The sequence below is a fragment of the Salvelinus sp. IW2-2015 genome, linkage group LG14 (genome assembly GCF_002910315.2).
Source record: "Salvelinus sp. IW2-2015 linkage group LG14, ASM291031v2, whole genome shotgun sequence".
Lineage (NCBI taxonomy): Eukaryota > Metazoa > Chordata > Actinopteri > Salmoniformes > Salmonidae > Salvelinus > Salvelinus sp. IW2-2015.
Window position 1 is genome coordinate 1,424,066 of NC_036854.1, and position 26,587 is coordinate 1,450,652.

The 26,587-nt window shown below is 42.3% G+C and overlaps 1 pseudogene; it reads right to left on the reverse strand.

Annotated features, from left to right (window-relative positions):
- LOC111972873 (methylmalonyl-CoA mutase, mitochondrial-like) overlaps positions 1-26,364 on the reverse strand; it is a 49,618-nt pseudogene extending 23,254 nt beyond the window's left edge.
- Between the last annotated feature and the right edge of the window lie 223 nt (positions 26,365-26,587).

The window sequence follows — 26,587 nt, forward strand, 5'->3', positions numbered from 1 at the left end:
GAACCTCTACTTGCAGTTGATTGCATCGATGGTTTTCGGAAATATGGAACACAAAACGTTTATCTACCATTTAAAAAACAATCTGGAAAATGCGTCTGCTAGTGGGTCCCGATGTGCGCTAATCAGTGAAGACAAGATTATACATTATGATGATGGCTTACCTAGACATCTGTATGTTAAGTATGTGTTGTGGGATTTAGTCTCCATTCCTGTGACTGAGGTGGAAAAATCAACAAGACAAAGACACATTTCCATTTTAACATAAAACTGCTGAGAAAGCTTTGAAATTGAGCTTGAACTCTTGACTTTCCTACTGAAGCTGATAGACAAAAGAGTCTACTGATAAATCTGGGTCTTGATTCAGGCTGGTTAAATTGACCAGGATCATAGGGCTATCAACAGGCTATTTGTTTAATCGGCATGGGCACGAATGCATCAAAAGTATGTACTGTAAGACAATGAGGGTTTGTTTTGTTGGGTAAGATTATTGTTACACACCATCTTTATGAAATCCATTCATTTTAATTCTCTCCCAACCTCAAGTCTCATGATTCGGCCTTAATGTTATATTTCATGGACAAAAAAATAAAATAAAACTGAAACAGAAATGTATTCTATTCATAAAATAATAAAAGGATTAGGGTGATAGTGCTGGTAAAGATGTTGAGTGAGAGCAACGTGAGGGGAAATGACAAGAATAAGCAGTTAAAATGTAACAAATCAAATCATAAGCTTTAAATCAAAATGTCTTGTCACAAATAATACATTTTCAATAAGCAGTTAAAATGTAACAAATCAAATCATAGGCTTTAAATCAAAATGTCTTGTCACAAATAATACATTTTCATTAACCTTGTTATTATCTCATGTCTATTCCCTTAGATTAGCCGGTCGTTTGGGGGAAACTACTGTTAGAGAGAACAATGTGTTCCTTCAAACCAGTCGATCAAGAGATGGGGGATTTTGAGCAAGAATAATGTGTCCTTTCTGACTAGGGATCACTCTCTGGTTTCTAAGGGGAGAAATGGATTATCAATGTGACAATCAACAGTTATCTGTGTTAATAGCACCTAAATCTCTTCTAAAAGAATAGAATCTCTTTTATGAGGAAGATACATTTGTACCATGGGGAGTGAAGACAGACCCGGGCGGTCAGATTTGAGGCCGCATTAGTTGTACTCAGCAGTAACTTTGGGTGTCTATTGAAACCACACAAACAGACGCCGTATGTAACAGACGCCGTACGTTGCAGCAGCGGTTTCTGAACGTTGCATCCCCTTTGACTATCCAACCATAGCTCTGGAGCTAGGGCTTTTGATCTTTCTATTCCTCTTCCTTAATTTAGCAAAATGCTCTTATTTAGAGAAATAGGTGTTATTATGGGGGGACCCCATACATTTCAATATCATAGGCAACTGTTTGTTGTATACTGAACCACCGTTGCCTATGGAGTTATTACATTATTTAACATTTCCTTGTCTCTTTGTAGAGATAAAAATGATTCAAGGAAGATCAGTGCATTCTGGTGTAATGTAAACAACTGGTGAACAATATAATCATAAAGGCATCATTCTTTTTAATCTTTCAGTTGAACTTTGACTTCGCACTTCAAAGTTTAACCAATCCAAAGTCTAACCTTTTGTCAGCTTAATACATATCCCTTGAGGATAAAAATAAATAAAAAATCTAGGAAAACCTATTTGTAGTGTTATAGGTCAGAGGTTGTCAGACTGATGAGATATCTAGAGCCAGTCTAACAACATAACAACATCTCCCCGGGTTCCAAGAGGTTGTTATCCTTTTGGTATGATTAGGATTATGTAGCAAGGTCAAGAAAAACATGGCCTTAGCTTTGATGCATTGAAGCATTGTAGGCCAACAGTGCACGGCTTATGTTATATGACATGAACTTACCAGGAATCTCTTATGTTTCCTAGAGGTCTGGACCATTTAGAGTCTAAATTTAATTTTAGACTATCATACTACTCCTGTAGAGCCATTATCTATGCTCTCTGACTGACCCACCGAAGGGTCTACCAGGCCCAAAGAGCAGAGCACACGTGTGTGTGTGTGTGTGTGTGTTGCCTCCCAGGCCCAGCAGCAGGTCCATATTTGGAAAAATGAACGTAAGAGAGCTTGAGGACTGGTTGGGTCATTTTACACATTGAGTCTTGGGGTGAGTGTGACCCTGACCTTCTTTATTTTGTCAATCTGCTTGTTGCGTACGTTGGTGTTGTCAATAGCCAGCACATCCACAGACTCCTCTTTCTCCAGACGGTACTTATTCACCCCAACAATCACCTCTGAACCTGGGGGACACAACCAGAGAAACACACAGTCAGAGAGGGGACCGAGTCAAGCACACACACGTGTAACAGAGTAAGGAATATATTCTATTTTATTTGTGAGGTTCGCAAAAATGAGTTACATAAGCAGTGACTTCATGTTATTGAGTTCATGTTTGAATAATAATAATATATTTTAAATTATTCCTATTGACAGGTTTCATTCATGGGGACTTGACTGACGTCATGTGGTTGGTTGATAGTATTGCACCCTAGCTCCTGTATTATTTTTGACCATGATTTTCCCTAAGACTGTTTCATGCTGATGGAATTTATGGTAGGTAGGAAATGCTTCTCCACTCCTTTCCCAGTTAAAGGCACTTTCTTTTGATATAATTACGTACAAATTGTCACAGAATATGTATGAACTAACGTACAATGTAATGACATGTCGTTTTATTGTAATCTAAAATGTATTATGGTTGTTTTAACCGAGTTTTCATGCTAACTTGTTAGCTGTGCTAGCTCTTGTCCTGTTAGCCATGTACACTGTTAGCTAGCTTGTTTTCAACATGTGCGCCCCAAACATAGAAGGTTCAAAATTTTTGTTGAGTTATCCTTTTCTGTTGTAGGAGTGTGAGAAGCCATAAATCAACTAACACTGCAGTGCATGTTATTGTCTGTCCCAAGTATGTGAAGGAATGTGTTGTCTACGGGGTATTTGTTCTATGTAATTGTGTATTTGATCATTTTACATGGAGCTCATATGAATTAAGAAAACATGTTAAAATACTATACGATCAAAACAAGAATAATATAGGCTATTCCATGCGATAGGCTATTCCATGCGAGAAATTGCCAAGAAACTGAAGATCTCGTACAACGCTGGGTACTACTCCCTTCATAGAACAGCGCAAACTGGCTCTAACCAGACTAGAAAGAGGAGTGGGAGGCCCCAGTGCACAACTGAGCAAGAAGACAAGTACATTAGTGTCTAGTTTGAGAAACAGATGCCTCACAAGTCCTCAACTTGCAGCTTCATTAAATAGTACCCACAAAACACCAGTCTCAACGTCAACAGTGAAGAGGTGACTCCGGGATGATGCTATTTTAAAATGGGCAAAAAAGTTGCTTTTCTTTCAAAAACAAGGACATTTCTAAGTGACCCCAAACTTTTTAACAGTAGTATATATATATATTAGTACCAGTCAAAAGTTTGGACACACCTACTCATTCAATGGTTGTTCTTTATTTTTACTATTTTCTACATTATATAACAATACTGAATACATCAAAACTATGAAATAACACACATGGAATCATGTAGTAACCAAAAAAGTGTTAAAACAAATCTAAATATATTTTAGATTTGAGATTCTTCAAAACGCCACCCTTTGCCTTGATGACAGCATTGCACACTCTTGGCATTCTCTCAACCAGCTTCACCTGGAATGCTTTTTCTTACTGTTTTGAAGGAGTTCCCACATATGCTGAGCACTTGTTGGCTGCTTTTCCTTCACTCTGCTGTCCAACTCATCCCAAACCATTTCAATTGGGTTGAGGTCGGGTGATTGTGGAGGCCAGGTCGTCTGATGTAACACTCCATCACTCTCCTTCTTGGTCAAATAGCTCTTACACAGCCTGGAGGTGTGTTGGGTCATTGTCCTGTTGAAAAACAAATGATAGTCCCACTAAGTGCAAATCAGATGGGATGGTGTATCGCTGCAGAATGCTATGGTAGCCAGGATTTCTAAATAAATCACAGACAGGGTCACCAGCGAAGCACCCCCACACCATCACACCTCCTTTTCCATGCTTCATGGTGGGAACCACACATGCGGAGATAATCCGTTCACCTACTCTGCGTCCCTCGACAACACGGTAGATGGAACCAAAAATCTCAAATTTGGACTCATCAGACCAAAAGGACAGATTTCCTCCGGTCTGATGTCCATTGCTCGTGTTTCTTGGACTAAGCAAGTCTCCTCTTCTTATTGGTGTACTTTAGTTTTTGATAATGGTGGGACCCAGGCCTCTAATGTAAGCTCTGTTACAGTCAACTATGATATAGGCCATTTAACTTTGAGCCTGTTTCTTATACTGAGGTCTATAAAGCACTAAAGGCTATAGACAGTAAAAAGTCTGCAGGTCCAGACAACCTGGACCCCCACCTCTTAAAGATAGCAGCTGGTATTATTACTGAACCTGTGGCTCACATTTTCAACTTGAGTCTCTTGACCAATTCCATACCCAGCATTTGGAAATCAGCTTATGTCCTCGCACTGCTAAAGAGTGGAGATCCCTCAGATGCTAATAACTATCATCCTCTCTAAACTCCCTATCCTGGCCAGTCTGAGTCCCTAGTGAACTCACAGTTCAAAAACGTCTTCATTGAAAAGAACATACTGAGCGGTGTTCAGTCTGGCTTTAGATCGGGGCACAGTACCACAACTGCAGCTATGGCAGTGGCAAACGGCATCATTAATGCACTTGATAAAAAGCAACATTGTGCTGCTCTGTGGATTTATCAAAGGGCTTTGATTCAGTTGACCATAAATTGTTGCTAGCGAAACATTCTCAGAAACATTGGTCTCAGTGAAGGGGTAGTAAATTGGTTGAGGAACTATCTTTCTGACAGAACACAATGTGTGTATATACTGACAATCACATGTCTAGCTTTCTTGAGATTAATAGTGGTGTGCCCCAGAGTTTCATTTTAGCTCCTGAGTTGTTCTCAATAGAGACTGCCAGAGGTCCGGACAACAGGCTCTCCGATTTGACACACTGAACTCTATCAGAGAAGTAGTTGGTGAATCAGGCAAGGCAGTCATTTGAGAAACCAAGGCTGTTGAGTCTGCCGATAAGAATGTGGTGATTGACAGAGTCGAAAGCCTTGGCCAGGTCGAGGTCGATGAATATGGCTGCATAGTGTTGTCTTTTATCGATGGCGGTTATGATATTGTTTAGGACATTGAGCGTGGCTGAGGTGCACCCATGACCAGCTCTGAAACCAGATTGCATAGCCGAGAAGGTACGGTGGGATTCGAAGTGGTCGGTGATCTGTTTGTTAACTTGGCTTTCGAAGACCTTAGAAAAGCAGGGTAGGATAGATAGAGGTCTGTAGCAGTTTGGGTCTAGAGTGTCTCCCCCTTTGAAGAGGGGGATGACTGCGGCAGCTTTCCAATCTTTGGGAATCTCAGACGATACGAAGGAAAGGTTGAACAGGCTAGTAACAGGGGTTGCAACAATTTCGGCAGATAATTTTAGAAAGAGAGGGTCCAGATTGTCTAGCCCGGCTGATTTGTAGGGGTCCAGATTTTGCAGCTCTTTCAGAACATCAGCTATCTGGATTTGGGTGAAGGAGAAATGGGGCAGGCTTGGGCGAGTTGCTGTGGGGGGTCCAGGGCTGTTGACCGGGGTAGGGGTAGCCAGGTGGAAAGCATGGCCAGACGTAGAAAAATGCTTATTGAAATTCTCAATTATCGTGGATTTATGGTGACAGTGTTTCCTAGCCTTAGTGCAGTGGCCAGCTGGGAAGAGGTGCTCTTATTCTCCATGGACTTTAGTGTCCCAGAACTTTTTTGAGTTTGTGCTACAGGATGCACATTTCTGTTTGAAAAAGCTAGCCTTTGCTTTCCTAACTGCCTGTGTATATTGGTTCCTAACTTCCCTGAAGAGTTACATATCATGGTGGCGATTCGATGCTAATGCAGTACGCCACAGGATGTTTTTGTGCTGGTCAAGGGCAGTCAGGTCTGGAGTGAACCAAGGGCTTTATCTGTTCCTGGTTCAAATTCTTTTGAATGGGGCATGCTTATTTAAGATGGTGAGGAAGGAACTTTTAAAGAATAACCAGGCATTCTCTACTGACGGAATGAGGTCAATATCCTTCCAGGATACCCGGGCCAGGTCGATTAGAAAGGCCTGCTCGCTGAAGTGTTTTAGGGAGCGTTTGACAGTGATGAGGGGTGGTTGTTTGACCGCAGACTCATTACAGATGCAGGCAATGAGGCAGTGATCGCTGAGATCTTGGTTAGGGTGATATCTATGAGGGTGCCCGTGTTTACGGATTTGGGGTTGTACCTGGTAGGTTCATTGATCATTTGTGTGAGATTGAGGGCTTGAGCTCTGAAGATAGATGAGGGGGCAATCAATTCACATATGGTGTCCAGGGCACAGCTGGGGGCAGAGGGTGGTCTATAGCAAGCTGCAACGGTGAGAGACTTGTTTCTGGAAAGGTGGATTTTTAAAAGTGTAAGCTTGAATTGTTTGGGTACATACCTGGATAGTAAGACAGAACTCTGCAGGCTATCTCTGCAGTAGATTGCTACTCCACCCTCTTTTGCAGTTCTATCTTGTCGGAAAATGTTATAGTTAGGGATGGAAATTTCAAGGGTTTTGGTGGTCTTCCTAAGCCAGGATTCAGACACGGCTAGGACATCCAGGTTGGCAGAGTGTGCTAAAGCAGTGAATAAAACAAACTTAGAGAGGAGGCTTCTAATGTTAACATGCATGAAACCAAGGCTTTTACGGTTACAGAAGTCAACAAATGAGAGCACCTGGGGAATAGGAGTGGAGCTAGGCACTGCAGGGCCTGGATTAACCTCTACATCACCAGAGGAACAGAGGAGGAGTAGGATAAGGGTACGGCTAAAGGCTATAAAAACTGGTTGTCTAAACTGGTAGGATGTGAATACAGTGGAGGTAAACCTAGGCATTGAGTGACGATGAGAGAGATATTGTCTCTAGAAACATAATTTAAACCAGGTGATGTCACGGCATGTGTGGGAGGGGGAACTAACGGGTTAGCTAAGGCATATTGAGCAGGGCTAGAGGCTCTACAGTGAAATAAGACAATAATTACTAACCAGAACAGCAATGGACAAGGCATATTGACATTAGGGAGAGGCATGCGTAGCCGAGTGATCATAGGGGTCCAGTGAGTAGTTAGGCTGGCTGGAGACACGGCGATTGAGACAGCTAGCGGGCCGGGGCTAGCAAGCTACCAGAAGGGCCTTAGAGGGACGTCCCAACGGAAGAAGTCTGTTGTAGCGTCCTTGTGCAGAGCCTCCTCGTGCGGTTAGTAAGCAGACCAGTTGTGATGGATTAGTAGGGTTCCGTGTAGTAAAGGGGTCCAGTCCAATTGGCAAAATAGGTATAGTGGCCCAAGAAATTGGCCGATGGATCTCTTCAGCTAACAGTCCAATATGCTCTAGACAGCTAGCGGGCCGCGGCTAGCAGGCTAGCAGATGGGCATTCAGGGGACGTCGCGACGTAGGAGCCAGTTGAAGAACCCCCTCGGGCAGATTACATCGGTAGCCCAGTCGTGAAGGATCGGCGGGGCTCCGTACCGGCAGTAAAAGGGGTCCATGCCAATTGGCAAAATAGGTATTGTAGCCCAAGGAGTGGCTGATGGACCTCTTCAGCTAGCCGGGAGAAGGACCTAGCATGGGCTAGCTCCCTGTAACGCTTGTCGTGGTTGGAAGAAGAGGACCAAAGCGCAGCGTGGTAAGTGTCCATAATGATAATTTAATAAATCAAACAGAACACTGAACGAAATAACAAAAGTACAAACAAATAACCCGAAACAGTCCCGTATGGTGAAAACACTAACATAGGATACAACCATCCACAAAACACAAAGAAAAACAGGCTACCTAAATATGGCTCCCAATCAGAGACAACGACTGACACCTGCCTCTGATTGGGAACCATACTAGGCCAAACACATAGAAATATAACCATAGAACAAAACATAGAAAAACAACATAGAATGCCCACCCCAACTCACGCCCTGACCAAACTAAAATAAAGACATAACAAAGGAACTAAGGTCAGAACGTGACAATCCCGGGTAAAAGTCCGACTTCAACTGTATATGGTTGGATGACAAATTGTCCTTTAAAGTTCATGTGGATAATCTTGTGACAAAGCTTAAATTGAAATTGGGTTTTTATTTTCATAATAAGGCTTGCTTATGGCTAGAAAGAAGCTTGTTCATGCCACTTTTCTCTTTGTAATTGATTATGGTGACTTGTTGTATATGCATGCAGCCTCCTCTGTCTTACAGAGACTGGACTCTGTTAATCATGCCTCCTTGCGCTTTATTACAAATGCCAAGTCACTCACCCACCATTGCACCTTGTACCAAATGGCAGGTTGGACCTCACTTTATATGCGCAGAAAGATACATTTATATGTGTTCATCTACAAAGCCCTTTTGAGTAAACTCCCTCTTTACCTCTGTAGTCTGGTCTCCTTCACCACCAGCAGTTACCATACCTGGTCTGCTAGGTGTTGCTACTTAAAGTCCCCAGGACATTCACAGTATTAGGCAAGACTGCCTTCTCTTCGTGTGCACCAGAGGCATGGAATGGTCTACAATCCATGCTTCATCTAGATATGTTAGTGCCACTGATACACATGTTAAATATTGATGGGAGACTCTGTTACAGAGGAGTGTAAATGCTATTTTTAGGCTGGATCATGTTGTTGTATGTTTTAATTATGTAATGTATTGATTGTTGCTGCCTTCTTGGACAGGTCTCCCTTGAAAAAGAGAATCTGGGTCTCAATGGGCTTTTCCTGGTTAAATAAAGGTTAAATAAATACATCAAATGTGTGGTTTCTTTGCAGCAATTTGACCATGAAGGCCTGATTCACACAGTCTCCTCTGAACAGTTGATGTTGAGATGTGTCTGTTACTTGAACTCTATGAAAAATTTATTTGGTTTGCAATCTGAGGTGCAGTTAATATTTCTAATGAACTTATCCTCTTCAGCAGAGGTAACTCTGGGTCTTCCTTTCCTGTGGTGGTCCTCATGAGAGCCAGTTTCATCATTGCGCTTGATGGTTTTTGCAACTGCACTTGAAGTTCTTGAAATTGTCCATATTGACTGACCTTCATGTCTTCAAGCAATGATGGACTGTCATTTCTCTTTGCTTATTTGAGCTGTTCTTGCCATAATATGGACTTGGTTTTTTACCAAATAGGGCTATCTTTTGTTTACCACCCCTACATTGTCACAACACAACTGACATGCTCAAACACATTAAGAAGGAAAGAAATTCCCCAAATTAACTTTTAACAAGGCACACTTGTTAATTGAAATGAATTCTAGGTGACTACCTCATGAAGCTGGTTGAGAGAATGCAAAGCTGTCATCAAGGCAAAGGGTGGCTACTTGTTTAACACTTTTTTGGTTACTACGATTCCATATATTATTTCATGGTTTTGATGTCATCACTATTATTCTACAATGTAGAAAACAGTAAAAAAGTCAAACACTAGAATGAGTAGGTGTGTCCAAACTTTTGACTGGAACTGTATATATTTTAAAAGTTAATTAGTTATACTATTTTGATATTGATTACTGCACTGTTGTGTAGAGCTTGCAAGTTAAGCATTTCACTGTACTCGTGCATCTGACAAAAAAACTTAAACACCAGCCCTCACTATGTTCATAGGAACCGGCACTGTGCAGGCATCTGATAAGCACAGCCTCGGGTCCTCGATCCTCGAGCAGATCAAACACTTTGAAGGAGAGGTTGGTGCTCAGTGTGTGGTGTGTGTGTGTGTGTGTGTGTGTGTGTGTGTGTGTGTGTGTGTGTGTGTGTGTGTGTGTGTGTGTGTGTGTGTGTGTGTGTGTGTGTGTGTGTGTGTGTGTGTGTGTGTGGGCGCGTGTGAAAGCATACATGCGTGCGTGCGAGAGAGACCATATATTATGTGTGTGTGTGTGTGTGTGCGAACTATGGTTGAAATTACAATATTATGTTATAATGCTGTTATTGCATCAAATGGTTGTTTTATGCAACAGAATAAGGGGTTGTTAGAACGCTCATCTGTGTGTGTTCTTCTGAGGATGGGCCTCTGGAAGATTTACAATGTCTTTGGGTGATACCACATTCCAGAGCATGAGTTAATGTTTCTGTTCTATATGGTACCACGGAGAGATGACCCCAGGGCTAGACCTTGGTCTCTACACAAAGATAACTGTTTTTACAGCAGATATTGTCTGCTGTAAATTATAAGTATCTTTCATACAAATCTTAACCTTGTGACCCATTCCATACATCTGTTGTTCGTCATGTAGACTGAAGGGGGTGAATCTTGGCTATAAAAGACCTTTGTATCTTTGTCTCGGGGCTCTCAACGAATAATCTGAGGGTAATTCACCGACCAGCCATTATTAACGTAGAGCACTCAATCGATTCACTCTTTATGTACTTGTTTTTCCTTTTTTGTACTGACCTGCTCCCTTATTAATAAGTGAATAAAGATGTAGTTTAAGTATAACTCTGACTTGTGTGATAAGTTTCTCTCTCCTCATTTGATATTAAAGAAATGAACCACCACAGAACGTGTACGTGCGTGCGTGCTAGAGAGACCGTATGTTATGTGTGTGTGAAGCACAAAAAGACTGCGCTTTATATTGTAACACTTTTGAGAGCTGCTGGATTTCATTGCTACCTCCCTTTACCCGGCAAGCATGGAGAGATGACAGCAATACAGAACTGGATATAAGAGATCATCCATCTATCTAGATCTCTCCTTACCCCCACACACTATAGGCAGGTTGCCTAGCGGTTAAGAGCGTTGGGCCAGTAACCGAAAGGTTGCTGGTTTGAATCCCTACGCCAGCAAGGTGGAAAAATCTGTCGTTCTGCCCTTGAGCAAGGCAGTTAACCCCCAACAACTGCTCCTAGGGTGCCGATGACGTTGGCATAGATTAAGGCAGTTCCCCGCACCTCTCTGATTCAGAGGGGTTGGGTTAAATGTGGAAGACACATTTCGGTTGAATGAATTCAGTTGTGCAGCTACTAGGTATCCTCTTTTCCTTCAAATAATTGTCTCACTTCTAAGCCTCAGACTGTTTTGTAACACACACACACACAGTCTTTCACTTTCCCCTGGCCAGTTTTCACTAGGCCTTTGATGAATGTATGATCCAAACCACAGCTGTGGAAACAGACCTCTAAGACCCTAAATGCTCCTTAATTCCAGGCAGACTTGTGTTGCTATGCTCCCGGGCAGAACACTTAATCCACCTGCCACAGGCAAATAGTTTAATGTGTCTATGTGTTCCACAGTCTGTGTGTGTGTGTGTCTGTGTGAGGGCACTCGCGTGCAAATACATATCCACTTTTAAAAATACATACGTGCATAGTTGGAGCTGCATGTAGGCTATGTGAATTAAATTCGCTAAAACCTCTGAGCACAGCTTGGGCTATATAAATGCATATTCATACCGGGAGGCTGGAACAAAACTTTCCAATTCATAAGCAGTTATAAAATAGCCTCTGGGGTAAATTTGAAAGTGAATGAATGCATGAATCCTGAGGGGAAACAGCAAGTCAGAAAGTCGTGCATCAACCATGCCCTCATGGGGTGTATTTAAGCAATAAGGCCCAAGGGGGTGTGGTATATGGCCAATATACCACAGCTAAGGGCTGTTCTAAGGCACGTCGCAACACGTGCCTGGATAGAGCCCTTAGCCGTGGTATATTGGTAATATACCAAAACGACCCGAGGTGCTATTATAAATTGGTTACAAACTTAAATAGAGCAGTAAAAATAAATACTTAGTTAGTCATACCCATGGTATACGTCTGATATACCACAGCTTTCAGCCAATCAGCATTCAGGGCTCGAACCACACAGTTTATAAACGTAGATAAGAGTTGACCAACTCTCTGGTCTTCTTGGTGAGATACTGGGTACACAGACTTTCTTTCCTACCTGTTGATCAGATCCCGGATGTCTCATCTCCCTCTCTAGTGACATTAAAGAACTGGACAGATGAAAGCTAATTCCAGGTAGTACTGTTGACAACCGCCACAATGTTTCCAACTACACAGAGATATGCACAGCAGGAGTGCTTGGTTGTAACAGTCTTCCAGAACTAGTCAAATGCGAATGTCACTTCTGTTTTTAGTTTTTCCTTGAATAACAAATGTAAGCCTATGACTTCACGATACTATCTGGGTACTGCTTCAAGATTTATCAGACATATTCTTTGGAGTGGAAACTGACAGTTGAAAACGCATAAGAGACCACAGTTAAATGTATGACACTAAACCACAGCTCCCTGACTGAAGTTGGACTATTGAGACCACGAGTTAAATGGTATGACCTAAAACCACCACCTCAGACTGAAGTTTGGATATTGAGCCAAACAAAAAAGTTTAATAAAAGAAAAATGTTGACCTAAACCAAGCTCTCTGACTGAAGTTGGACTATTGAGACCACAGTTAAATGTATGACACTAAACCACAAGCTCTCTGACTGAAGTTGGACTATTGAGACCACAGTTAAAGTATGACACTAAACCACAGCTCCCTGACTGAAGTTGGACTATTGAGACACAGTTAAATGTATGACACAAACCACAACTCTCTGACTGAAGTTGGACTATTGAGACCACAGTTAAAGGTATGACACTAAACCACAGCTCCCTGACTGAAGTTGGACTATTGAGACCACAGTTAAATGTATGACACTAAACCACAGCTCTCTGACTGAAGTGGACTATTGAGACACAGTTATAAAGGTATGACACAAACCACAGCTCTCTGACTGAAGTTGGACTATTGAGACCACAGTTAAATGTATGACACTAAACCACAGCTCTCTGACTGAAGTTGGACTATTGAGACCACTGGTACCAGACTATCTTACACATCACGTCAGCTACTTCCTCCGGGTCTTAAAATTACATCTTCCCTTATTTTTTAATTTAACCTTTATTTAATTAGGCAAGTCAGTTAAGAACAAATTCTTATTTACAATGATGGCCTACCAAAAGGCCTCCTGCGGGGACGGGGGCTGGGATAAACAAAAAATCACAACAAGAGAGACACCACAACACTACATAAAGAGACACCTAAGACAACATAGCATGGCAGCAACACATGACAACAACATGGTAGCAACAACATGGCAGCAGACCAACATGGTGCCAGCACAAAACATGGTACAAACATTATTGGGCACAGACAACAGCACAAAGGGCAAGATGGTAGAGACAACAATACATCATGCGAAGCAGCCACAACTGTCAGTAAGAGTGTTCATGATTGTAACGGCAGCCTTCCTCCTCTTCACGAGAAGAGAAGGTGTAGCAAGGATCGGACCAACACGCAGCGTAGCCAGTGCTCAACATGTTTATTTAAAACGAAACTGTGAACACTTACAACGATACAAAATAACTAAATGTGGCAAACCGATACAGCCCTATCTGGTGCAGAGAAAACACAAAGACAGGAAACAACCACCCACAAACCCCAACACAAAACAAGCCACCTATATATGATTCCCAATCAGAAACAACACAAAACACCTGCCTCTGATTGAGAACCATATTAGGCCAAACATAGAACCAGACAAACTAGACACACAACATAGAATGCCCACCCAGCTCACGTCCTGACCAACACTAAAACAAGCAAAACACACAAGAACTATGGTCAGAACGTGACAATGATTGAGTCTTTGAATGAAGAGATTGAGATAAAACTGTCCAGTTTGAGTGTTTGTTGCAGCTCGTTCCAGTCGCTAGCTGCAGCGAACTGAAAAGAGGAGCGACCCAGGGATGTGTGTGCTTTGGGGACCTGTAAAAGAATGTGACTGGCAGAACGGGTGTTGTATGTGGAGGATGACGGCTGCAGTAGATATCTGATAGGGGGAGTGAGGCCTAAGAGGGTTTTATAAATAAGCATCAACCAGTGGGTCTTACGACAGGTATACAGAGATGACAAGTTTACAGAGGAGTATAGAGTGTAGTGATTTGTCCTATAAGGAGTATTGGTGGCAAATCTGATGGCCAAATGGTAAAGAACATCTAGCCGCTTGAGAGCACCCTTACCTGCCGATCTATAAATTACGTCTACATAATCTAACATCGGTAGGATGGTCATCTAAAATCAAGGTTATTTTGGCAGCTAGGGTGAAAGAAGAGCTATTACGATAGAGGAAACCAAGTCTAGATTTAACTTTTGCCTGCTGCTTTGATATGTGCTGAGAGAAGGACAACATACCATCTAGCCATACTCCCAAGTACTTGTATTTACATTTAAGTCATTTAGCAGACGCTCTTATCCAGAGCGACTTACAAATTGGAAAGTTCATACATATTCATCCTGGTCCCCCCGTGGGGAATGAACCCACAACCCTGGCGTTGCAAGCGCCATGCTCTACCAACTGAGCCACACGGGACCGTATGAGGTGACTACCTCAAGCTCTAAACCCACAGAGGTAGTAATCACACATGTGGGGAGAGGGGAATTCTTCTTACCAAACCACATGACTTTTGTTTTGGAGGTGTTCCGAACAAGGTTAAGGGCAGAGAAAGCTTGTTGGACACTAAGAAAGCTTTGTTGTAAAGCGTTTAACACAAAATCTGGGGAGGGGCCAGCTGAGTATAAGACTATCATCTGCATATAAATGGATGAGAGAGATTCCTACTGCCTGAGCTATGTTGTAGATGTAAATTGAGAAGAGTGTGGGGCCTAGGATTGAGCCTTTAGGTACTTCCTTGGTGACAGGCAGTGGATGAGACAGCAGATGTTCTGACTTTATACACTGCACTCTTCGAGAGAGGTAGTTAGCAAACCAGGCCAAAGACCCCTCAAACACACCAATACTCCTTAGCTGGCCACAAGAATGGAATTGTCTACCATATAAAATGCTTTGGCCAAGTCAATAAAATAGCAGCACAACATTGATTAGAATCAAGGACAATGGTAACATCATTGAGGACTTTTAAGGTTGCAGTGACACATCCATAACCTGAGTGGAAACCAGATTGCATACCAGAGAGAATACTATAGACAATCAATCAACTGACTGGCTTTCTTTAAATCAACTTTTGATAAACAATGCAAAATAGAAATAGGCCTATGACAGGATCAGCTTGATCTACCAATTTAAATAAAGGACGAACAGTGGCTGCCTTCCAAGCAATGGGAACCTCCCCAGAGAGGAGACAGGTTAAAAAGGTCAGAGATAGGATTGGCGATGATGGGAGCAGCAACCTTAAAGAGGAAAGGGTCTAAACCATCTGACCCAGATAGTTTTTTGTGGTCAAGTTTAAGGAGCTCCTTTAGCACCTCAGACTCAGTGACCGGCTACAGGGAGAAACTTTGTAGTGGGGCAGGGGAAAAAGAGGGAGGAGCATTGGGGCTAGTCGCATTAGAAAGGGGTGGGAGATGAGGAAATGTTGGATGGCAAGTTACATACTGTAGGTCAGGGTTCCCAAATAGGCAGCCTGCATATATACTGAACAAAAATATAAATGCAACATGTAAAGTGTCGGTCCCATGTTTCATGAGCTGAAATAAAAGATTGTCCATACACACAAAAATATTGTTTCTCTAAAATGTGGTGAACAAATTTGATTACATCCCTGTTAGTGAGCATTTTTCCTTTGCCAAGATAATCCATCCACCTGACAGGTGTGGCATATCAAGAAGCAGATTAAACAGCATGATCATTACACAGGTGCACCTTGTGCTGGAGACAATAAAAGGCCACTCTAAAATGTGCAGTTTTGTCACACAACACAATGCCACATGTCTCAAGTTTTGAGGAAGTGTGCAATTGGCATGCTGCCTGCAGGAATGTCCACCAGAACTGTTGCCAGATAATGTCATGTTAATTTTTCTACCATAAGCCACCTCCAACGTCGTTTTAGAGAATTTGGCAGTATGTCCAACCAGCTTCACAAACGCAGACCACGTGTAACGACGCCAGCCCAGGACCTCCACATCCGACTTCTTCACCTGCGGGATCATCTGAGACCAGCCACCCGGACAGCTGATGAAACTGTGGGTTTGCACAATTTCTGCATAAACTGTCAGAAACCATCTTCAGGGAAGCTCATCTGAGTGCTTGTCATCCTCACCAGGTCCTTGACCTGACTGCAGTTCAGCGTCGTAACCGACTTAAGTGATCACCGGCATGCTGGAGAAGTGTGGTCTTCACGGATGAATCCCGGTTTCAACTGTACCTGGCAGATGTCAGACCACGCATGTATGGCATCATGTGGGCAAGCGGTTTGCTGATGTCAACACAGTGCCCCATGGTGGAGGTGGGGTTATGGTATGGGCAGGCATAAGCTATAGACAAACACAATTGCATTTTATCGATTGCAATTTGAATGCACAGAGATAACGTGACAAGATCCTGAGGCCCATTGTCGTGCCATTCATCCACCACCATCAACTCTTGTTTCAGCATGATAATGCATGGCCCCGTGTTGCAAGGATCAGTACACAATTCCTGGAAGCTGAAAATGTCCCAGTTCTTCCATTGCCTGCGCACTCACCAGACATGTCACCCATTGAGAATGTTTGGGATGCTCTGGATCACCGTGTACGACAGCGTGTTCCAGTTTCTGCCAATATACAGCAACTTCACACAGCTATTGAAGATGAGTGGGACAACACCCTACAGGCCACAATCAACAACCTGATCAATTCTATGCAAAAGAGATGTGTTGCGCTGTATGAGGCAAATGGTGGTCATACTGACTGGTTTTCTGATCCAGGCCCCTACTTTTTTTTTAACCTCTTGAGAATACAGGAGGTAATATTTTCGCTTTAGCATAATTTGCTCTACAGATTAAACTGCCTCTTATTCAATCATTGCTCTTACTATATGCATATGAATCATACCATTGGAAAGAAGACAATCTCTAGTTTCTAAATCCGTTTCAATTTTGTCTCTGAGTGATACAGAAGTCATTCAACAGCACTTTCCATGACCAAGAACATAAAATCAAGATGTGTTATGCTGGCTTCAAAGCTCTGCCTATATATGGTCGTGCCCCCTATGACCAGAAACACACCTCGTTCTCCTTCCTCTGGTTGTCAAGATGACGTCAGAGAGAAATTCTTTGTTTATCTGGACTGACGTGAAATAGGACCCAATTCTTTGGCGTGACCGACAACTTCCGGTTTACTGAATCGCTCGAATTTGAGCTGCGTTGTGTACTGTTTTGCTGGCGTTATGTATGCAAACTATCTCCGTGTCGAATTTTGTTTGATACATGTGACCATATCATCGTAATGTATGTTTTTTCAATATAGTTTAATCAGATTATTTGAATTTTTCCGGGAGTTTTTCGGTGTACCGTTGTCGGATTGTATTTACGTTTGAGAAATTCGTGCCACTCGGCCGGTACCTGTGCTAAATGCAGTGGAAAAGAACATTTCTGAACGGAACCAACGACTCATCTTGACAAAGGACACTTTGATCAACATTCTGATGAAAGATCAGCCATAGTAAGACCCAATTTACGATTTTATATCATATCTGTTGTGCATGTGAACTGGACGTGGGCGCCTAGCCGAATCTTGCCTGGTAAAAATATCGTGTCCTCCGCTAACGTGGTTAGCTAATAGATTTACATATTCTGTCTTCCCTGTAAAACATTTTAAAAATCTGAAATGGTGTCTTATTCACAAGACCTGTATCTATCATCTGGTGTCTTGGACTTGTGATTTAATGATATTTAATGCTACAAGTTACTTGTGACGCTATGCTATCTTGCTAATCAGTGGGGTGAGTTGGGGGGTGCTACCGGATCAGGGTTGCACTCGTGAGAAGTTTTAAGGTATCTTTGACCAACAGATGCATATCTGTATTACTGTGAAATCCATAGATTAAGGCCTGTTGGGTTCTCAGAATATGAAATATACTTATTCATGTCACTGAGGGAGAGAGGGTAATGTATAACGTTTACATTATGTCAGGAATAGTTATTGTTAGCCATCAGGGATCCTATGGGAGGAGAAGAGACACAGTCTGGTTACCAGGCACCCTGACAGCCGTGAGTTGGGGAAGAGTGAGCACTTTGGGGTAGAGGTCAGGTTAGATGAAGTGAGGAAGAACAGATATCACCAAGGTTCTGTCTAGCAACAGGATGCATTTGCTGTTCGGATGTGTAGGAGGAGACTCAGCCGAGAGGAACGGCTAAATATCAGTGGTTGTGTGAATTTTTTTTGTCTAATGCAGCTGTATTGATCCTCTGGAAGAAATAAACTTGGTTAATTGACGCTAGGGGTCAGATTTGTTTTTTTTTTTTAAATAACGTTCCCAAGGTAAATGGACTATTTCGGCAGGTCCAGATCGTAGAACATGCATATAATTTACAGATTAGGATAGAAAACACTCCAAAGTTTCCAAAACTGTCAAAATATTGTCTGTGAGTATAACAAAACAGATTTTGCAGGCGAAAACCTGAGGAAATCTAACCCGGAAGTTATTTTTTTAAATGTTATCTGTGTTTCATTTCCTGTCTTTCTTCCATTTAAAGGGGTATCAACCAGATTCCTTTTCCAATGGCTTCCTCAGGCTATGACCAGGCTTTAGACATAGTTTCAGGCTTTTATTTTTAAAAATGAGTGAGATTTTTCAAAACTAGCTCTCCATTTTCTTTCTCTCTTTTATTGAATAGGTTACGGTCCGGTTTAAATATTATCGATTATGTATGTTAAAAACAACCTGAGGATTGATTATAAAAAACATTTGACATGTTTCTACGAACATTACGGATACTTTTTGGAATTTTCGTCGAACGGAAAGAGGCTGTAGTTTTCTGAACATAACGCGCAACCCAAATGTCGTTTTTTTGTTATAAAAGTAATATTTATCGAACAAAAATAACATTTATTGTGTAACTGGGAGTCTCGTGAGTGCAAACATCCAAAGATTATCAAAGGTAAGCGATTAATTTTATTGCTTTTCTGACTTTCGTGACCATGCTAATTTGGGGCATTGATTGATACACTCACAAAAGCTTGGATTGCTTTCGCTGTAAAGCATATTTTCAAAATCTGACACGGTAGGTGGATTAACAAGCTAAGCTGTGTTTTGGTATATTTGACTTGTGATTGCATGATTATAAATATTTGTAGTAATATTTTGCGCCCTGCAATTCAGCGGTTGTTTAGGAAAATTATCCCGCTAAAGGGATCCGTAGCGCAGAGAAGTTAAGCTTTCATAGTGTCCGTAGAGTTTTTTACTCTGAGAATTAAAACCTAACAGGCCTAAAGAATTTATTTCAATTGACTGATTTCCTTATATGAAATGTATTCAGTAAAATCTTTGAAATTGTTGCGTTAATATTTTCTGTTCAGTATATAACATTTTTGTTCTTGGACATAAAATAATAAAATCACCATGAAATTAGCTCAGTGATTTTAATTTCTAAAATCTGTTCCCAAGTATTTCCACGCATAAATGGAGGCAAATGTGATTGTATCCAAATGGATTATGTTTTTGTCAAATACTATAAATGTTAGGGATTCTTGGGATACAAATTATTTATAACTATGTTCTGCCCCTCAAGGAAAAATCTGCCCACGGCTGAATGTACTTGGGGACCCCTGCTGTAGGTAATGTCTATATACAGTATATACTCTATATATACACTCACAGTATATATACCTGTCTCTTATACACATCTAGATGTGTATAAGAGACAGGTATATATAGTGTGTGTGTGTGTGTGTGTGTGTGTGTGTGTGTGTGTGTGTGTGTGTGTGTGTGTGTGTGTGTGTGTGTGTGTGTGTGTGTGTGTGTAGGGCTCTAAACTAACTTTTTCACTGGTGGTACTGGTGCTACCAACTTTTTCAGTTGATGGCACCAGCACATGATTTGGTCACACCAATTTCTTCTGATAATAATGACCTGACCTGTCCCATGATGTACCTAGATTTAATACAGAACCAGGCTAGTAATGACTAGCTATTTTTTTAATTAGCATGCCCTTTGCAGGGCTTGACATTCAGGTAAATTTGCCAGTGCCAACTGAAAGCTACTGGCCCGAATGAAAAGACTACAGGCCTGGGAAAGCAGGTAGTCTTACTCTTTAGTCAACATTTAGTTGGGGAGATTTTGGGGGAAAGCCTTTAGAAATGATCATTCAAACAGTGCATGATGACTGGAATGCCCATCGCAAAGATTCAACCAAGACTTTTTGAAAACCTGGTCTGCATACCCATTGCTGTTTGAATAAATCTTGATAATAAAAACAAAAAACTAATTGTGAACCATTTAAAAACAAAATGTGAACCATTTAAAAACAAAATGTGAACCATCAAAAAACAAATTGTGAACCATCTATTAGCTACATTTCTTTCACTGGCACCCTAGCTACCAGTTAAAAGTTGGTGTCACACTGCCAAGTCAAAGGGTCGCAAATGCAAGAATTTTGGTCAAGGGCACAACTTTGGTTTTAGAAGAGGGGGTGGGACATACAGTACCAGTCAAAAGTTTGGACACACCTACTCATTCAAGAGTTTTTCTTTATTTTTACTATTTCCTACATTGTAGAATAATAGTGAAAACATCAAAACTATGAAATAACACATATGGAATAATGTATTAACCCTAAAAAAGTGTTAAACAAATCATTGAGAGTGGCTACTTTGAGATGCTTCAAAGTAGCCACCCTTTGCCTTGATGACAGCTTCACACACTCTTGGCATTCTCTCAACCAGCTTCATGAGGTAGTCACCTGGAATGCATTTCAATTAACAGGTGTGCTTTGTTAAAATTACATTTGTGGAATTTATTTCCTTAATGCATTTGAGCCAATCAGTTGTGTTATGACAAGGTAGGGGTGGTATACAGAAGATAGCCCTATTTGGTAAAAGACCAAGTCCATATTATGGCAAGAAAAGCTCAAATAAGCAAAGAGAAACGACAGTCCATCATTAATTTCAGACATGAAGGTCAGTCAATTCAGAAAATGTGAAGAACTTTGAAAGTTTCTTCAAATGCAGTCGCAAAAACCATCAAGAGCTTTGATGAAACTGGCTCTCATAATGACCGCCACAGGAAAGGAAGACCCAGAGTTAACTCTGCTGCAGAGGATACGTTTCTTAGAGTTACCAGCCTCAAAGTGCAGCCCAAATAAATGCTTCAGAGTTCAAGTAACAGACACATCTCAACATCAACTGTTCAGAGGAGACTGCATGAATCAGGCCTTCATGGTCGAATTGCTGCAAAGAAACCACTACTAAAGAACACCAACAAGAAGAAGAGACTTGCTTGGGCCAAGGAACACAAACAATGGACATTAGACCGGTGAAAATCTGTCCTTTGATCCAAATTTGAGATTTTTGGTTCCAACCGCCATGTCTTTGTGAGACGCAGAGTAGGTGAACGGATGATCTCCACGTGTGGTTCCCACCGTGAAGCATGGAGGTAGGCATGGAGGTGGTGGTGTGATGGTGTGGTGGTTCTTGCTGGTGACACTGTCTTTCATTTATTTAGAATTCAAGGCACACCTAACCGGCATCGCTACCAAAGCATTGTGCAGCGATACGCCATCCCATCTGGTTTGCGCTTAGTGGGACTATCATTTGATTTTCAACAGGACAAAGACCCAACACACCTCCAGGCTGTGTAAGGGCTATTTGACCAAGAAGGAGAGTGATGGAGTGCTGCATCAGATGACCTAGCCTCCACAATCACCTGACCTCAACCCAATTGAGATGGTTTGGGATGAGTTGGACCACAGATTGAAGAAAAAGCAGCCAAAAAGTGCTCAACATATGTGGGAACTCCTTCAAGACTGTTAGAAAAGCATTCCAGGTGAAGCTGGTTGAGAGAATGCCAAGAGTGTGCAAAGTTGTCATTAAGGCAAAGGGTGGCTACTATGAAGAATCTCAAATCTAAAATATATTTTGATTTGTTTAACAATTCTTTGGTTACTACATGATTCCATAGTTTGATTGTCTTCACTATTATTCTACAATGTAGAAAATAGTAAAAATAAAGAACAACCCTTGAATGAGTAGGTCTGTCCAAACTTTTGATTGGTACCGCATATATTTTTGTAAATATATTTTTTATCCGGTCGGATAAACACTCCAAACATCCTAGCCGACTGCTCGGAAGTGTCCGCATGGTCCTAAAGCATACCGCTGCCTCGTTTTGTATCACATTCCAATTATAAAACTTGGGGAGACAAAAATGCAATTTCAGACTGTGCCCTTGGTTTTGGTGGCAGTTTTGAGCCCTGGTGTGTGTGCATGCGTGCCTACCTGCGTGTATCTTCAGAGCGAGCAGTAAAAACTGCATGACATGCATTTTTGAAAGAGCAGCTATGAAATGCGGAGTGGAGAACTGATGCTTTCCAGCACTACCCGCTAGTGTTCGGGGAAAATATCTATACAGTTACATATCGGGATAATATTTGACGATATATTATATCGTTTTGACAATATCGCAATATTATTTTGTGCTAGTTGTCTATACCTGCACCAAAACGCCAGTATTTCTCCTTAATATCTTGTTCTCCATTTTATTTTTAATTAGGGAATCAATTTGTTTTGGCACTTTCATTTCACTGAATGATGAAACTTCTCATGGCTCCCTCGTGTCCCTCTGCAGCAGACATATGGTGAGCAATATGTTTGGAACATCGAATCAAAAAATCACATATACAGTAGAATCGTGATAATCGTAATACATATTGTATCGGCACCTAAGTATCATGATAATATATTGAGGACCCTGGTAATTCCCAGCCATAATACCCACTAAATTACACCTCGGGCTTATAGGAGGGGAGGGGAGATGGAAGGGAGAAAGAGGAGGGAATAAGAGACTGAGGAGGGAGGGTGGGAGGAGAGAATAAAGGGGGGACAGGGAAGTGGGGAGATGGGAGAAGGACAGAGGTGCACGTGTGCCTGCACTACACAAGTGTGTGTGTATTGCTGCAGTACCTGAGTCAATGCGAGCCTGTCTGCGAGCAGCACACTCCTAGATGCGTAGTTTAGGAATGCCTTCAGCCACAGCTCTGGCCATGCCTCCCACCTCCTCGATCTCATTGATAAACTACAAGAAAGGAAAAGACATGTCAATAAACTACACATAGAGGAGACACATGGAAAAACATTTGAAGTACTGAAACAACAGAACACAATCAATACAAACAACCATTAAAATTACAATAAAGGGTGTGCAACCCCATGGGCCCAAGCCCTGACCTCCAAACCCTCACCTTCAGGGCAGTCCTGTAGACATCGTCGGTCAGCGCCTCCATCATGTGTGACCCTCCCCAGGGGTCAGCAACCTTGGGTATCCCAGACTCCTCTTGGATGATGATCTGTGTGTGACGTGCAATGCAGGCGCGCTTCACCGTGGGTAGACCCAGAGCCTCGTCAAAAGAGTTGGTGTGGAGAGACTGGGTCCCTCCGAACACCGCAGCCATCGCCTCGGTCACCGTACGCACCACGTTGTTATACCGGTCCTGGGGAAAACAGAATACAACACAGAAAGGTCACAATAGATTAAATTAGACTAGACTACGTGGTGTAAAGAGACTGTGTGGGACAGGAAGTATCCTCTATCAGCACAGGTGAAGAAATTCTCAGTCGACAGCTAAGTTCAGTGTTTATTAGATGACATAAGACCAGACGAGAGTGGGTTCACCATTCATTAATGACTTGGCCACAATCAAAGTTATTGTGTTTGTCCTCCCCCCACCTGTTCAGTGAGGGACCAGCCTGAGGTCTGACAGTGGTTCCTGAGGAGCAAAGACTTGGCCAGCTTAGGTTGAAACTTCTCCTTGATGAGTGTGTCCCACAGCCTCCTGCCTGCCCTCAGCTTGGCTATCTCCATGTAGAAGTTCATATCGATACCCCAGAAGAATGACAACCTGGAGAGGAGACAGAGGGATATAGAGTGTTGTTGTATGTACAAGTACCTGAGTATCAAAGGATTTTTGAAGAACATTTTATTTGGTGTTAACATTACTTGAGAAATAGTTTGACAAATTGAGTGATGTTTGAAGGGACCTGCATTATTGTAGATGTCAGATGGACTAAATTAACGATGGAGGGCAATTCCACAATAACAGAATGATGCAGAGACTGATTGTTCACATTAAACTGCATGTCAAACAAAAAACAATGATTGCAAAGTTAAACAAACCATACAACACTATGCAAAAGGACAACTTCTAAAAAATGTTAACTGAAAACTTTACAAAAATACAACAGTGCAGATGAAAAGTTTGGTAACAGAATGATGGCACAAACAGCACAAACTTTGCATCTGCTATGTTCTTCAAGTAAATGTGTATTTGTAAAATGTTCAGTGGAAATTGTTAAAAGTAGTCCTTGTGCATAGAGTTGTATGGTTTGTATAATTTGTAATCATAGTTTTTTTCATTGGTTTTTGATTCCCCGAGGTCCTGACAAGATTTTTTTTTTTTATTAAGTTGGAGGAGTTTCTCTTCTGCACTGTTTAACCAATAGAGTAAATGTGGAGGATGAGTTAAGATCAAGTATTGCCTTATTAATGTCAAAAAACAGAACTCGTGTTTCCATTTCCACTGAAAACCACATGCCTCCTGTTGCATCTGAGCTCGCTGAGAATGCAACTTTAAAAAGGGGGGTATGTCCTTTGACCTCGCTGTCAATCATATGGCTCTACATCAAAAACATGACATGAAGCAGCGAGCCAGGAAATCACAGACAACCACTCCAGAAACAACCCATAGATAGCACTTAAGCACCATGCAAGAATGAGGTCCCGGGGACAACACACACGTATGATCTCACTGTGTGTGTTTACCTGGGGGCGAACTCGTCGATAGTGAGGCCCAGCTTTCAGCCCAGTACGGCAGTACTCCAGGCCGTTGGCGATGGTGTAGGCCACTTCCAAGATGGCGTCCGCGCCGGCCTCCTGGAGATGGTACCCACTGATGGAGATGGAGTTGAACTTGGGCATGTGCTGCCAGAGGAAACAACAAGTTGGTCATCCAATCAAATCAATCATAATCAATCAATCATGATAGGGAAACATGGCCCTCCTGTGTATGAGTTACATGCCTGTATCAAGTCAGACATTATTTCCATGGAAATAAGAAGAGGACCTTTACTGTATTTGTGAAGCAGCGAGATACAGAGGACGCTTTACCCTGTTGTAGCTGTTATGTCTTACCTTGGATGTGTAGGCGAAGATATCGGCAATGGCGTGCATGGAAGGTTCCGGGGGGAAGATATAGGTGTTGTGCACCATGAACTCCTTCAGGATGTCATTCTGGATGGTTCTGTCAGCTTCTCCTTGGGCACGCCCTGCTCCTCCCCCGTAACAATGAACATGGCCAGCACCGGGATCCCTGCCCCGTTCATCGTCATGGAAACCGACATCTTCTCCAGAGGGATGCCATCAAACAGCATCTTGGTGTCCTCCACGGGATCTATGGCAACCCCCGCCATTCCGACGTCACCGTGGACGCGGGGGTTGTCGGAGTCGAAACCTCGGTGAGTCGGGAGGTCGAAGGCCACCGAGAGACCCTGTTGACCCGCTGTAGAACGAGAGAGCGAGAGGGGAAGTGAGCGAGAGAGAGAGAAGTTACACGTATTACAATGGGAGAGGTAACCAAAAATAAGCAGATAAAAACATGTACTTAAATGTTGTTTTATTAACCTATAAAGTAGAGAAAGAACCCTTGCCTGATTACACCTGACAGAGGCCATTTCCAGACAGACCACAATCACAAGATTTACAAGTGCCACTCAGCCTCCAACAACCTGGGTTCACTTCAATATTCTATCATAAAACCCCAGTTGGTCACACCAGCAGTGAGTATTGTGCAGTACCTTTAATGTTGTCCCGGTAGAACTTGTTACTCTCCTCCACAGTGCTGAAGCCAGCATACTGCCTGATGGTCCAGGGCCTGAACGTGTACATGGTGGGGTAGGGCCCCCTAGTGTAAGGGAAGACCCCCGGCAGTTCGTCTGGCTTCGTTGCAGAGTCTGCTTTAGTGTAGACGGGTTTGATGTTGAGGCCCTCCGGCGTGCGCCAGATCAGGTCTTCTGGGTTCTTCCCTTTCAGTTGTTTTTTGGCCAGGCTGGCCCACTCCGGGTGCAGATCCACTTCATCCTGACAGGGCGTTGCGGTACGAAACTGTCGGAAGTGTGTCTGTGAGCGTGTGTTGATGAATCCGTGTGAGGAGCAGGGAGCTCCTAGAAGTTGGCGTGCAGCCAGAGCTGCACATGTCCTCTGTGCGGTCAGCATGATGGGCCTGGATCAGGAGACACAGGAGGAGAGGAATGAAAAACAGAGGGACAAGAATGAGACATCAGGAAATCACTCTGGTTTCATTTGTTGAGCATTGGTAATTTCCATGTAAAAGTACCCATGAGCACCAACATTGGGTGTCAAATGAAAGCTAACTCTATATTTTCCTGAAAGTAAGTCATATTTACATTTTTCAACCATTTTCCATTAACAAAACGACCAATAAGCGAAGGCTTTGGTTTCTTGTCAAACAGAT